This window comes from Colias philodice, chromosome 24 (assembly GCF_061535455.1).
Source record: "Colias philodice isolate Cphi_HAF_F1 chromosome 24, ilColPhil1 Martin Lab GWU primary, whole genome shotgun sequence".
NCBI classification, from domain to species: domain Eukaryota; kingdom Metazoa; phylum Arthropoda; class Insecta; order Lepidoptera; family Pieridae; genus Colias; species Colias philodice.
The window spans coordinates 5,238,856-5,253,736 of NC_143109.1; positions in this window are offsets into that span (position 1 = coordinate 5,238,856).

The window sequence follows — 14,881 nt, forward strand, 5'->3', positions numbered from 1 at the left end:
GCTACCCATTTACTAACATATAACCAGATATCCTTGATTTATCTATACCTAGATCTTAGCTCAGATTACAAAGATGAGCCCATCTGCAACCATGACACACAAATCCTTTTAAACTCACACATGTATCTTGCATCCCTTGCAGCACACACACTATGAAAGAAACCATCTAACATATAGAAGGATGCATAACTACGTTTGAAAGACGCTATAGCAAAATTTGCTTTACATTGCTGGAAATGTACCGTTGTAAGATATATTATGTCACAGTTGCAGTGTTCAACAAGCAATGTAACTGAATAAATCGTTTCAAACGAGATTTTATAGACAAAGTTGTTTCCGTATTTCCTAGTGTAGTTTAAGTTTAACCCAGGGCTAGTTCCGCAAATCCTACTGAATAATCCTTATTCTAAATTGTGTACCTATATTTACAAGTTCAGTTTAAACGAAGATTATAGGTACTTACTTAAATAAGTATCTATATCACAGAAGTATATCATATCATATATAAATATATAATCGATAATAATTAGACATCGGATTATATGCATTTGCATATTTGCATATGCAAATGCATAAAACTCTCTAATTACGGCGTTAGTGCATATTTTAGCCTTTTTCCCCAATCGTTCATATTTCGTTAAGTAGCGGGAGTTTTGATTGGTCGACTAACCTTTAGTAGCCAATCAGAACGCTCAGCGAGTAAACAAACCCTATTTTGGCATGGTAAAATGGCAAAAAATTACAAAATGGGCTCCATTTTAAGTAAATTTTGAGCCATTCAAAATAGGGCTAGATTACCCTTTTGGGGCTAAAAACTTAAAACACGGGTTGAATTCCAAAAAAGGGCTAGATTTAGCCCGGAAAGGTATAAGGTTGCAACACTGGGCTCGCGGGTGACAAACGTCACAAATTTGCGCTCGAAAATTTGGTAAAAATGCTTAATTGTATATTGGCACAAAAACTATACTTAATTTCAAGAAAATTTCAATGTTTTGTACAATCTTTGATTTAAATATATAAAAATAATAAAGGTTTTTTGATTTTTTATTGTGCATATTTTAGGCATAGGTATCAGTCGTTTTTAGTGCATATTTCGGCCTTTTTTAGTGCATATTTGCATGCATATTTTGGCATTTTGTTAGTGCATATAATCCGATGTCTAATAATAATTGTAAAGCTCGTAAGTGGCGTATTGTATCATAGATAGGTATAAGTAGATTAAAGTCAATGAAAATGTAAGCTGTGAAGTTTTCAAATAAATAAATATTAATTGTAGGTAAGCACAAGGGAAGAACTGTCAGATGTGAATTGACATTCGTAGATTTCAATGTTTTTTTTTCGATAAGTTCAGTAACTTTCATACTTCAGTAGACTTCTATTGGTCGTACTCACTCGTACCTGTGGTCGTACGTAGTCCTAGCAGTGTAGTCAAAGTATATATAACTAGCGGTCCGCCCCGGCTTCGCCCGTGGTACATATGAAAAATAGATGTTGGCCGATTCTCAGACTTACCCGATATGCACAGAAAATTTCATGAGAATCGGTCCACCCGTTTCGGAGGAGTATGCAGACTAACATTGTGACACGAGAATTTTATATATAAGATATCTACCTAAAAGTTTTCATGTACATACACTGTAGGTGCACTTTTCTAAGGCTTCCTGGTTTATTTGAATTACAAGCATTGATCGTCGTCTCCGTCACTATTTTGTTAATTTACTGGAAACTAATATAAATTCGAACAAACTAGAAAACAAAGAACAATCTACAAACCATAGTATTATTCCCATTAGTCACATGGCAACCCTGAAGCACCCAATTCAAATTACGTCTGCGTCCCGTCACCTCGCCCGGCGCCGGGCGTGACGTCACGACTCTTAACATTTCATTTCATTCGGTTATTGGGCTTCGTTCGTATTCGATGCAATTGCTTTGGAAATGTTTGGTTAATTATTTGGAAATTGGATTTGTATACCATTTATAATTCACTATAGCCACGTCTCCGACTATTTACAATTTTTCAATATCGGTGTCTTTTTCCAGTTTATTCCTTATAAACAATCAATTCTTCTTCCTTATCGAATTCTTTCATGGTGTTCTTTGTGCGTTATTATATGAAGAATAAAAAATCAAAATATGTTCATGTTTCACCAGGTTAGAGAGTAGGTAGAGACCTATTATATTATATAGAGAATATAGGTAGAGAGTAGAGACTTAATAAAATTAATAATTATCACTCAGAAGCAGCAGATACGTCGTCATTATTCATACACCGTAGCGTAGTGAGTATAAGCACAGATAATATACCTACTAAGGTACATTTTGGCCTTTGGGTACCTACATTATGCTCTACGTACATTTTAAATTTAATTAAAAAGGCGGAAGTTTCATATTGTTTTTTTATTATTTTAATTTTCCAAATCAACATTTACTCTTTATGAAGCTACTTAACCGAAAGTTTTATTTCAAAGTATTCAGCAGCCGATTTACAAAATTCATTGTACATGTAGGTATTTGGCGTCCCGGGTAAATTAGTTCAATTAGGAAGTCTCATAAAACGCAACACCTGTTAATGTTAATAATGCGACACAACTTTATATAAGTACATACAACTTATGTTCAACTGTTTTAAAGAAAAATCTTATTATGAAATGATACATTATAGAGAACAATACACAATTTATACAAAAACAAAATAGAAAATTACAATACATACTCTCGGGATGTTAGACATACTTTAGTTTGTCTCTACAAAGAGGTCTATTATATTATAATGGCATAGTTTTCATATTACAAGTATAATTCAGAATTCTGTAGTAAAGCGTATGCAAGCGACCCAGTTTTAGAACAGTTTATAGATCAGCCTTTCTAAAAGAGTGTGTATGGGTGCTAAATCTAGGAAACTTGGAGAGTTTTGATAATAAAAGCCGTGAAGGTTTGTCTTTTTTTCTACTATAAGTACTTGAAATTTATAATGTAACACGTAAGAAAAACATCGTTTGATAAAGATTAAATGATATAGAATTTTAAAAACATTTTGGTTAATTTTTTTGGCAATGTTTTGGAAATACTATAATTTATTTTTATATAAATACGAAGATTTGTTTTTCATAGCTAAATATTGATTCCGATTTCTCCAGTACATATTAAAGTTGTTGCATAAAAAAATAGATTTAATTATCTTTTTTTTTATCTTGGAGCAAAACAAAGTAAGTTTGAGAAGCACCGTCCTAGATAATAATAATGTGCCGTTCATGTTCTGCAGTTGTTCCATACATTCAACAAGTGAACTCGTGAGAGTTATGTAGGATGATCTACCCGTGTTTTGAATAATTCAGCAGTTGAACTTTTTTCTTCCAATATTATAAGAATAATAATTATTATTCTATAACAATGATTAAATATTAAAATGTATAGTAACAGTAACGTAACAATACTTTACGTTATTGTAACGAAATACGAATGCATTAAAAAAAAAATACGAAGATATAATGTTACTTCATTTTCCGTTTTGAATTTTGATTTTCATTCAAGCTTTATGAAAAACTAGCTGTTCCCCGCAGTTTCACTCGCATTACTCCGCTCCTATTGATCTTAGCGTGATGATATATAGCCTTCCTCGATAAATGAGCTATCTAACACCGAAAGAATTTTTCAAATCGGACCAGTAGTTCCTGAGATTAGCGCGTTCAAACAAACAAACAAACAAACTCTTCAGCTTTATAATATTAGTATAGATATTAAATGATATCTGATAGTTAAATAACATATATTTTCAGATACTCTACGAAGTCCTTTATTAGTAAAAACGAATAATATATCTAACATTATAATATATTTTATACCAAACCTAACCTTTGGCCTCATTTTTATCACGAGCGAGTCAACGTGTCGCCAATGCAGAGCCTTTGGATAACATCAAATATGGCTGATTGCACGGACCCGTCAAAATGGCGGGAACATGAAGGAAAATATTCTGCTGGCAATGTTGGGTGAATTGTGGGTGAATTCTAATTAATTCAATGTGTGAATATTTGAAATTGCTGGAGATTTAAAGTTTTATATAATTTAATAATGAAAAACGAAAATACAGTCCTATAATCTAAGCACAGTACATTCAAAAATTTAATAACGATTTTCGCAAATAATATCCCAAAAATAATATGTTATAATCTATATACATACCTATATAAAACTCAAAGGTGACTGTTATAGTGATCTATCAACGCACAGCCCAAACCACTGGACGTATCGGGCTGAAATTTGGCATGTAGATGTTAGGACGTAGGCATCCGCTAAGAAAGGATTTCCCGAAATTCTTGCGGGAACGGGGAAAAACGGGGATGCACGTGTACAAAGTCGTGGGCGGAAGCTAGTATACTATATATATTATAATAAGTATATAATATGGTATTGTTAAGCTTTTTATTTGTCTATATTAAAGCTAAGTATGCGATTGCTATGTGAAATTCCAATGCGATTACGGACTTTTTCAAAGTTCGTTTCAGTAACATCAGACATACCGCAGTGAAGCTAGTTTAGAAAACCTAACGTATTTAATTATAGCATAGGTATAGGTACCTATGCTATAATAGAATACGTTAGGTTAGATTGGTACATTATAATATTAGGTAGGCCTAATATTATAATGTACAAATCTTATTACTTAGACAGGTTATAACAACCCCGTTTACCAAAGCTTTTTAATTCCATTAAAACCATTTTAATTCGCTACAGAATTTCAGTGCATCGTTCTAGTGAATTATTATAGAACAATTTTACGCGACCCACTTTTAAAAATGGCAGTAGTGAACAAGCAAACGCTTCGTAATAAGATTATATAAATTGCATTGGCTGTGAAAGGCTACTTTTCTGAATGGATTTTTGTTACGGCGCATACATAATCGCATTTTAATTTAAGAAAGCAAATTTATAGGGTTTTAATATATTTTCTCTGCAAATATGTATGATTTAATATTTTTAACGTAAAAGTGACTCTATATTATAGATTTATAGCATATTTATAGACTAAAATTTCCACAATACATGCTATTTTAATATATTATTTTGTTCAAAAATAATTATAGGTATTGTACGGGATGATGTATACCTATGTCTTTAGATTTAAGAGATTTATAGATACATTTTCACAGAAAAATTACTGAATCATTATCCGTGGAATTAGATTTATTTGGTAGAGCCTGGTGGAACATATAAGTTATTGTGTGACAGCCGAACTGGAGTTATTTAGCTCTCTTATAATATAAATTTATGCATAATTAAGCGCTTTAAAATAAATTCGTAACTGTCTTAATCACAGCCATAATTTGAGTAATATTTTACAAACTCGTGTTTACCGTGTTTCTAAAATGTATTAGTTATTGCGTTGTTTGATAAATAATATCTTGGAGCGACATTTGAAATATTATTAACAATGTGCGAAATAATTTGTAATTGTGACTAATATTATGTAGGCGGGGTGGTGAATGGTAATATTTTATATAAATATTTCGGACAATTCATTCACTGTACAATGCTATTCAATAATTAAAACAAGAGTCTGAATATAGAGTTTTATAATTAATTTCTAATTAATAATAGCAGCAAGTATAGTATTTTTGAGTTACATGTATTATCATTCTAACTTTCTATTCTTCCCAAAAACGTAAGGATTTTATGTAAATAGATGTACATAATCATCAATTATAGTTTTTACTTCAATAGGTACCTTGTATTGATTGTTTCTGTTTCTGAATTTATTATCATCATTTCATAAATTTCTTTAAAAACTAAGAAACTTACCTGCATTAAGTCTTATTTTTGCTGCACTGCAATTTGTTACAGCTGATCTTTTATTCGGACTTATGTAAAAATAATGATTGCCCATAGAGTTGCATATGTATAGGTACTCGGCATTTATCAAAGAATAACTGCACTGACTAATCCCTGTGCTTTAATCAAAACAGCCTTGTGTACGCAATAATTAGTTCTTTGTTGTCGGCTAAACATCAGTTGCAACTACACTTCATATTATGAATGCAGTAATATTTGAATCAGGTTTTTCTTACATTCAACAATAAAATATAGGTACAGAATAATAAGCAGTAGTCTATTTGCGTTAAGTTTTTTTTATACATAAATTTAGATTTGTGTGTATGAAATTCCTATAAGACACAAAAAACATCCAGTTAATATAACGGGTTATCTTTTAGATAAAACCCTTTGTTTACGTTTATGTCAAGAGTAAGACACCTTACTTCCACCATCTTCTACGGGCTTAAAATTAACCCCTTTATGGATTATGGTGATATATGTTTGTATGGAGCTTTGTGCATGATATTAGGTTTTAAACGAGCGATGTGTCTGTTAGGTTATACCTAGTCATATTATGTGGTAAAATAATTGTGCCAGTTATATTCTAAAATAATTGTGCCTGTTACCTATGTAGTCACAGTTGACAATTGTGTATTGGTAATGTATATAAGGATGAAAATAACATACCTACCTACTAATTGGTTTTAAATCAATAAAGTATGTTTAACAGTGGTTTAACATCATGTAACTTAATAGTGTGTTTTATTCAAAGTATAGAAATAACTATTAGTCCTAGATTAATGTTCATTCAATGCAGAAAGGAAAACACATCATACACAAATTAGTTTAAAAGTTCATACCTACTCAAAAAACTGTTTCATTACAAGAAACACGTTTACCAAAGAGAATCCCAGTTGGCAATCCTTGGTACTTTTTGTTTACGATTGCAGGAGTGCGCAACAAGTGACAATTACACGAATTAGCCGGCGGGTAATGTATGCTAATCCGTGGTCACAGTGTCTTGCCAAAACAGGCTTGTAGGTTTTATTACATAGAAACTTATCAAATAATTTTCAAGACGTAATTGACATAATATGGTAAAATTCATGTACATATTGTAATTGTTATATTGACAGGGTTGTAGGTTCAGTTCTGATTTTAGTTTCGAGACAGACTGTGTTAGAGGTTTAATTACATACCTGTATGTACATTAAATACCATTAAGAGATGAATTAAACATTTTATTTTAAGTTAAATCCTGAAAAATCAATGCAAAAGTTTATGATGCTGCATGGAATCAGCTGAACGAAACATCACAAGTCAATATATTGTGGTAACGATTAAAAAGCTATATAGACCAAATCTTTTTACCCGGGGAATTTACAAGTGAAGCTTACTGCAACTAATACATGTAGTAAATCGATAATTTTAAAGAGTGCTGGAGCGATTTGCAATTCATTAGGTAGGTCATCGTAGAAAATAAAAAGTACTACTTACCCTACAAACCTTTACAACTGCAAGCCTATTCATTCCTCCTTCATTCTGTGGTTTATACCTTTTGTCAGCGATGTTCATGAATGATTCCTGTACGAAAATGTTGTTAACCCCTGTCTAGTGTTTACCGTACAGATGCTGCGCACGTGTGGCGGCGCGTGCGCAGCTAATGCGATTAGATGAGATACCCCAGTCGTATAGACACTTCCGTTATTTTAATAACTTCACACGTAAATATTGTTTATTAATTTTTAATTACTTTCCTTGGAAGGGCGGTTTTTAATTATAATTGTGTCCGTTTATTTTTAGATGTACGTAAGTTATGATCCGTTTGTCAAATGTATAATTTTTGAGGGTAAAAAAATAGTTTATTTATAAAAATCATATACAGATTTGAGATAATCGCACAAATATATTAATATATTACCGGGTATTGAACCCAACTCTTTTGGTTGTAACGGTAACCCTTTGATTTTTTGTAGAGCTAACCTAGAGCTATCAAAGTACTTCTGTAATACAAAATTTCTTTAAAATATACTTTAGACATGATTTAAGTGTTACCAATATAACGTAATTTAAAGACATAAATCCTCTTCTAAAGGGGTAAAATCAATTACAGCGAGGGGCCGATTGCACAATTTGTCACTTCTACACTTCATTATCTGTGTCATTGTGGAAATATCCAGTTTTATCCGGTTTTCAATAGAGCCATCTGTCCGCTCCATTGTGAAGTATTATCCAATATGAAATGCGGTATTTATTGGTTCGGGAAGTAGTTTTATTAGTGATAGGGAAAGAAAACATTTTAATTTAATTTTATTTGGACACATACTGTCCTAGTAAAGTAATTATTATTAAAGGAAATGGCTCTAGGTAGAGGTAAATTTATCCGGGTTGACCCGGAATAAAGCTAGAAGATCTCTTGTTAATTGGTAGAGCAGTTTTCGATTTGACGAACATGCTAACAATCGAATCTGTAATTTTTCGTATTTTATAAGTTTAGTGTTATTTAGTATTATAGACAATTATTAAAACCCACAGTTGCATATTCACAGAAAAGTGCAAACAAAAACAATCGAAATTTATTGTACATTTAAAACTAAATTTCGTTTAAGATGTTAATGAAATCTATTCAACTGAACGTTACTTACACTATAATGTACATTATACACCCGTGAACTAATTACGCCCGTCGACTGCACACAGCGCTTTATAACTAGGCCTCTCATTGTAACAAAAACTAGGCGTTGAGGTACGGTTTTATAATTATGTTATGAAAACTATAGGCTTTTGAAAATTAAATGAATGAATGAAGGTTTAATGGGTACGTTTTAAAAGAGTTTTATGACTTTATGTATTTATACTATTGCTTAGTAATTATTATCGATGAAAGTTTCTCTGTTTTGTAGTGATGGTATGAGATATCATAAGCAGAGTCGTGAATGAGCCCACGAAGGTTTCTGAGTTGCTACGACCAATCTTTGACAGTGTACCACAGGCGAAGTCGTGGTACATTGCTAATCTATACTAATATTATAAAGAGGAAAGGTTTGTATGTATGTATGTATGTATGGTTTTCACGCATAAACTACTGGACTGATTTTGATGAAATTTGGCACAGATAATCTTTAGATCCTGAGAAAGAACATAGGCTACCTTTTATTGCGAAATATGTACCACGGGCGAAGCCGGGGCGGACCGCTAGTTTTTAATAAAAATACAAGTAGGTAGGAGATATTTTTATACCCCAACCAATAAGGGTGTCCAAACATAATGTTTGTAGAGTCAAATAAAAAAAAAATACACTACCACTCAATTAAACACAAAACAGAGCACGATTAAAAATTAATGTTTTGTTATGAGAGTGCTTCATTAAAATGAATTACAATAAAGTAAAAATGTATTCAGAATGACAATGAAGCGTTATCACGATTTGGCGCCAAGCAGATAGCGTTGGAATTAATTAAACAATGGACCGGAATAAATCTGATAAAAACGTTTTTGTGAAGGGAATTCTTACTGTTAAGTTAATCCTTGATTGGCGAATTTCTAGTCTGGAATTTGAAGAACTAGTTCAGGAGTGAGGATTTGTATTAAAATGAAAATCCAGTGAAATCAGTCTTTCGTTCAACAACATGTTTTAATTGTAGGTACAATGTTTAAAAGATATTTATTTTTTAAATATAGTTAATAAGTAAGATTGTGAAAGAAAAACATTTTATACACAAACTAAAACCACATCTTCATATTTTCTAACTGCTCTACATTTCGTCATAGATGACAATATCGACTTCATCCTGATAACAGTACACTTTCTTTCCCAGTTGCGTAGAAACTAAGCTATTAAAATCAAAAGAATTTTTATTAAAACTTTACAAGTACGTGGCTTGCCCTGAAAAGAATCTATAAATATTTCCCTTATCCTAACGGAGCCCCGCTCTAATGATTTTAATTAAAGTGTACTTCTGCCGACACACGCTTGACCACGTTATTTCTGTTACGGGCAGGCCATGTGGCGGTAAATGCTCTTACATCAAAGAACAAAAGAATCAAGTTTATGTTGAAAGTAAAAATAAAACATATACAGGGTGTTGTAGAACTATAAACTATAAAGGTTAAGGGATCAGTTTAAAGTGAGTAAAAAAAGGGATATTGTTAATAATAAGGCTTAATATTTAAATATTTTTTTATTTAGATTTTAATTCTTAGTTACAACATCGATACAATATAGTTTATTGTAGCGAACGTATAATTTATAATTACTTAAATTACTTTTTATTAGATGTTAAATAATATCACAAGTTAAGCTGTCTCTACATATTTGTATGTACAGACGTACTTTGGTACTTGAGAGAACGAAACATACACGAATTTTCAGTTACATATAGTTTACAGTTCAAGTCCATCTGGTTGTCCGCACTTCACGGATGGATTTTGATGAAGCTTTTTGTTAGTAGGTAGTTCTCGGCAACAGTGCTGTAATTTATTATCAAGTATTTTATTTTAATTTGAATCCACGAACCCTAGAATATGTATCCTCTTTTCTCTAAACCAGGACACGCTGTATACACCAAAGAGGCCCCCAATAAAGCGGCGCGTAGGCTGCCAAAACCGGGCATCGAACCCGGGACATCTGTTTCTTTGCGCACGCGCCGGCGCACCGATACTCTCATTCATCGCGTCTTATTTAAGAAATTATTTAAAAGTGTATGTAAAATATTTGTAATACAGATCGTACAGAAAGTAAAAACAGATTCTATTTACTAGTAGAAAAAGTAAGCACCAGAAGAATGACAATATATCTTTTTAATAATCCAACCCCTTTAGAAAAAGAAGTCACCTAAATTTAATATCTACAGATTATAACGATAAAGTTTTATAAATATAGGGACGGTAATTTTTTTTAGAAAAGGAAAAAGAAAATAATTTTCGTAACAAATTTCAAAATGCACGTACATATTATTATATACAAAAATTTCCAGATAGAGCTTAAAACTGAAAAATTTCACCACGACACTCGTTATTTTCCCAAACAAATTGCCGTCTCGAAATACGTCATAATAAATTCTAATATCATGTACCGTATTCTTTGTCTCCCGAAATTATATTACATTTTAAGCCTGGGGTCCGACTGACACACTTTTTAAAATTAATGACGTTTCTCAGGGAACAAAGCCTTGCAAAAATGTCTGTTTTATTCATGATGGACGCTTGCGAAATGTGTGCCGTATACATATTATGTAAATAGCCATAATGTATGGAAATGATCGGTTCGAATTGGACTTTCGGGATCGGAAATTTTATGTAACGATGCGATCTGTCGTATGATTAGCGTCGTGTTGTTTAAAAGTTCTTAAAAAGTAAAACAAGGACTTTGTGATTTAATATGGTATGCTCAAATCATAGAGTCGATTTTTATATACGTATGTTTAGTATGTTAGAAAATTAAAAGACTTTAAACCGGTAAACTTATGTCTATACCTTTTTATCTAGTCTATCCAATTATTCATCTAAATCTATGATATCTGGATTTATCAAAATGGCTTCAGGAGTTTGGATTGGAAAATATAAACATCCGCATTTATATTATTAACTAGCGGTCCGCCCCGGCTTCGCCCGTGGTACATATTTACGTTTTCTCTACATAAAAACCATCCTCCTACTTCAAGGAATATAATAAAAAAAGAATTATCGAAATCGGTTCAGCCGTTCTCGAGTTATGCGCTTACCAACACATTTTGCGATTCATTTTTATATATAAGATAATATGAATGATAAACCGAAATAAATATAAGAATTTTGTTATTAAATTTTAATAAGTAATTCCGTTGTTAATTTTAACCCCTAGTTCAAATAATACCAGCTAGTTAACAAGTAAGTATCTAATCTTGGTAAACTCATCATTTGAACTCACATTACTCATATTGTATCTCTCATTAAATGCAATTATCATCCTTCTAATGGAAGAGGTCATGTAGTTATGAATCATAACGAATTGTGTATTTACAACTAGCAGCAGCCGTAAAGAATCTTCATTTTATAGAGAAATTTAGTATTTCGTAAATTCAATAAGCCATGTTTATTTTGATAATTTCTTACGTAATCACGAGAAGTGGTTTCGGCCACAACCTGAATTACAATGTTATCCCCATGTTATCCCTGTGGTTAAGCATCATAACTAAAACACACAAAAAAAAGTATATGAAAAACGTTTTACTGTATCAGCTTGTAATACTTATAGTATACCTTTTATTTTAGAAGTAGTGTAGTAAGTAGTAGTAGAGTAAGTAGAGTAATAGAGTAAGAGTTAGTTGATTTTGTGTAAATAAAATAATATTAATTATCTATATATATAATATTAATAATCGTTGATAGGTATGTGTACAAACTATCTAATAACGAATATCTACTAGTAAATACTAGATGTTATTGTAAGATTTTCATCTATTCTATTCATATTCCAATATACGCAGTTACATTATCATTTAAATTATCACATAAAATACAAAAGAATCAACGAATACCTATCTTCAATAGTACAATATAAAAGGTCATTGACCCCTTCAGACGTCGTAACGTTTCCGTGTCGTAAACTGAAATCAGCACATCACTAAGCATAAAATTGTTATGTTTTCAGCTACTTTGTATTGATGGATGCTTAAAATAACATTTCTTTGTGAAAAACACAAATAACTGGGTTAAAAGATAAATCGGAGGTGAGATCTGAGTAGAGGTTAATCGTATACGATGTTTTACAATGTATAATATATTTTGACGGTATATTTGCATCGTTTGTGTTGCGTATTGTGTGGTTACAGTTTTATGTATAGATTTCATATATAAACTAGCTATTTATTATTTAATACTTTATATTATTTCGCTTGGGATAATGAAATTTTTCAAAGTATTTTAATTTGCAAAAATAAATTATTATTATTATTCTCCACACAAATTCTAAAAACCAACTATTAGAATCAGTTCAGCACTTCTTGAGTTATAAGTTTTTTTTTATTTTTTCAATATTATGATCATTTGAAAGTGTCTATTTGTAGGACAAGTGAAATAAAGGAGATATTGTGAATAATAACGTTGACTTTTAAAAAAAACCTGCAAGGAATTGAGAATTGGTAAGAAATAAAATAATAAATTTTATTATTAAATATTTATTCATAGATAATTATTATGTTAGATTCAAGACCTTAAAAAATCTTCAACAATTAATAAGTAATAGAGAACCATTCAAATCAACGTTTATAGTTTTCAAAATAGTCTATCGTTTATTCAAATAACTCAAAACGTACATCCATACGAGTGTTCGTTATATTCAGAGAGTTTTCTCAACCACAGTTTTATCTCCAATTATTATGCTCGAGCGGATTCAACCGCGCGAAATTGTGAAAATTGTTACATTCTGTCAATAAAATATAATGATACAGGATTTTCTCATATCTGCATAGAATTTATGAGTTGTTACGGTTGAGTATCCTTGGACACACAAAATTGGTTTTATGAATAAATATCTCTAACAAGAAAAATCTCTATGGTTACGTAATTTAATGCAAAAATAACTTTTCTTTAGTGTTTATCTATCTGTAACTATGTGGGAACTACTGAACAGATTCTAATTAATTAGGATGTCAGGAAAATAAGTTTTGTGTATTTATTTTTCTTTCCTTTACATGACAAACTCTAGGGAATTACTGCAACGATCGTTTACTGGATGAAAGAGCAGTTTGTAGAATAAGTACTAATACATTTTATCTCGTATAATATGGACGAAGTCACGAGCGTCAGATAGTATAACCAATACTGTAGTAGATAAAAATAAAGATTTTGCTTTTCTAATGTCATGTGAATAAACACATGTAATAAATATTAGATACGTTTATAAATTCTCTTTCAAAAATACATTTTTTTAATAAGTACATAGTAAAGTTTAAAAGTTATGAAAAAAATATTTTTCCTCAGTGTGTTCACACCCTAAGCTTTAATAATAGGCCAGTGCAAAAACATGATTGACCCGTGTGTTTCTCGTTTATTCTATGTAGCGGAATATATATTCGCAAATGAGGATTTTGGTTTGTTTGTTCATCACTTTGGGATTGTCGTATCTGTGTCATTTGTAGAGCAGTGTACATAGTGTAGTAGGGTACATATCTTCATCACTACATTGTATAAAACAGTCGCTTTCTATGACCCTATGTCCCTATGTATGCTTAGGTATCTTTAAATTATAGAAAATATAGGTAAACCAGAATCTGATGGCAAATTTGGAAATCAAAATTTTGAGTGTGCAACCCTAGGGAAAATGGACTGAACGATCTTGATACTGCTTATTTTTATTTTGTCCTCAACATCATTAGTCACATTACATAAGTGAACAATACTGTACTTAATAATGAGATATCCACTTAATATTATGTAGGTACATACTTACATGTATAATATACATATTACTTTTATCTATGTAATACATATTATTATTTACACATACCTACCTATATTTGTATATTCATTATCATTATGCCATGTAAAAATATGGATGTAATGATAATGCAGATCAAAACTAGATTGCTAATAATTTTTTATAAAATAAATTAAAACTATGTTTATTTTCGTAAGTATTAAAGATACACACATTATAAAATTGACTTGGACAGCTTGGACTTGACGAATAGCCGTATTGGAAACTCCTGTAATAAGTTTTCATAAAATTATATTGTAATCAACAAACAATATTATAGTTACCTACTTATAATATTTTTTATTTTAAGTATCAAAACGGGTAAGTCCAATTTATCAATAAAATATTCAAAATTGAAAATTGTGATGTGTTTGACCCTTCTTCATCGAATGTTTTTCTATACACATTATAAACAACACCTCTTGCTTGTGATCGCAGCGGCTTTTTCGACATTTTCGAAGATTTTTTAGACAAAATCCTAAAAATTATTCATCAATTGCAAAGAAGACAAATAATTTGACAACCAATTTGATAGTTGTCAAATAAAATTGCCATATGAAAATCTTTTATTTCGTAAATATAAATATGCCATCAGATTCTGGTAGACCT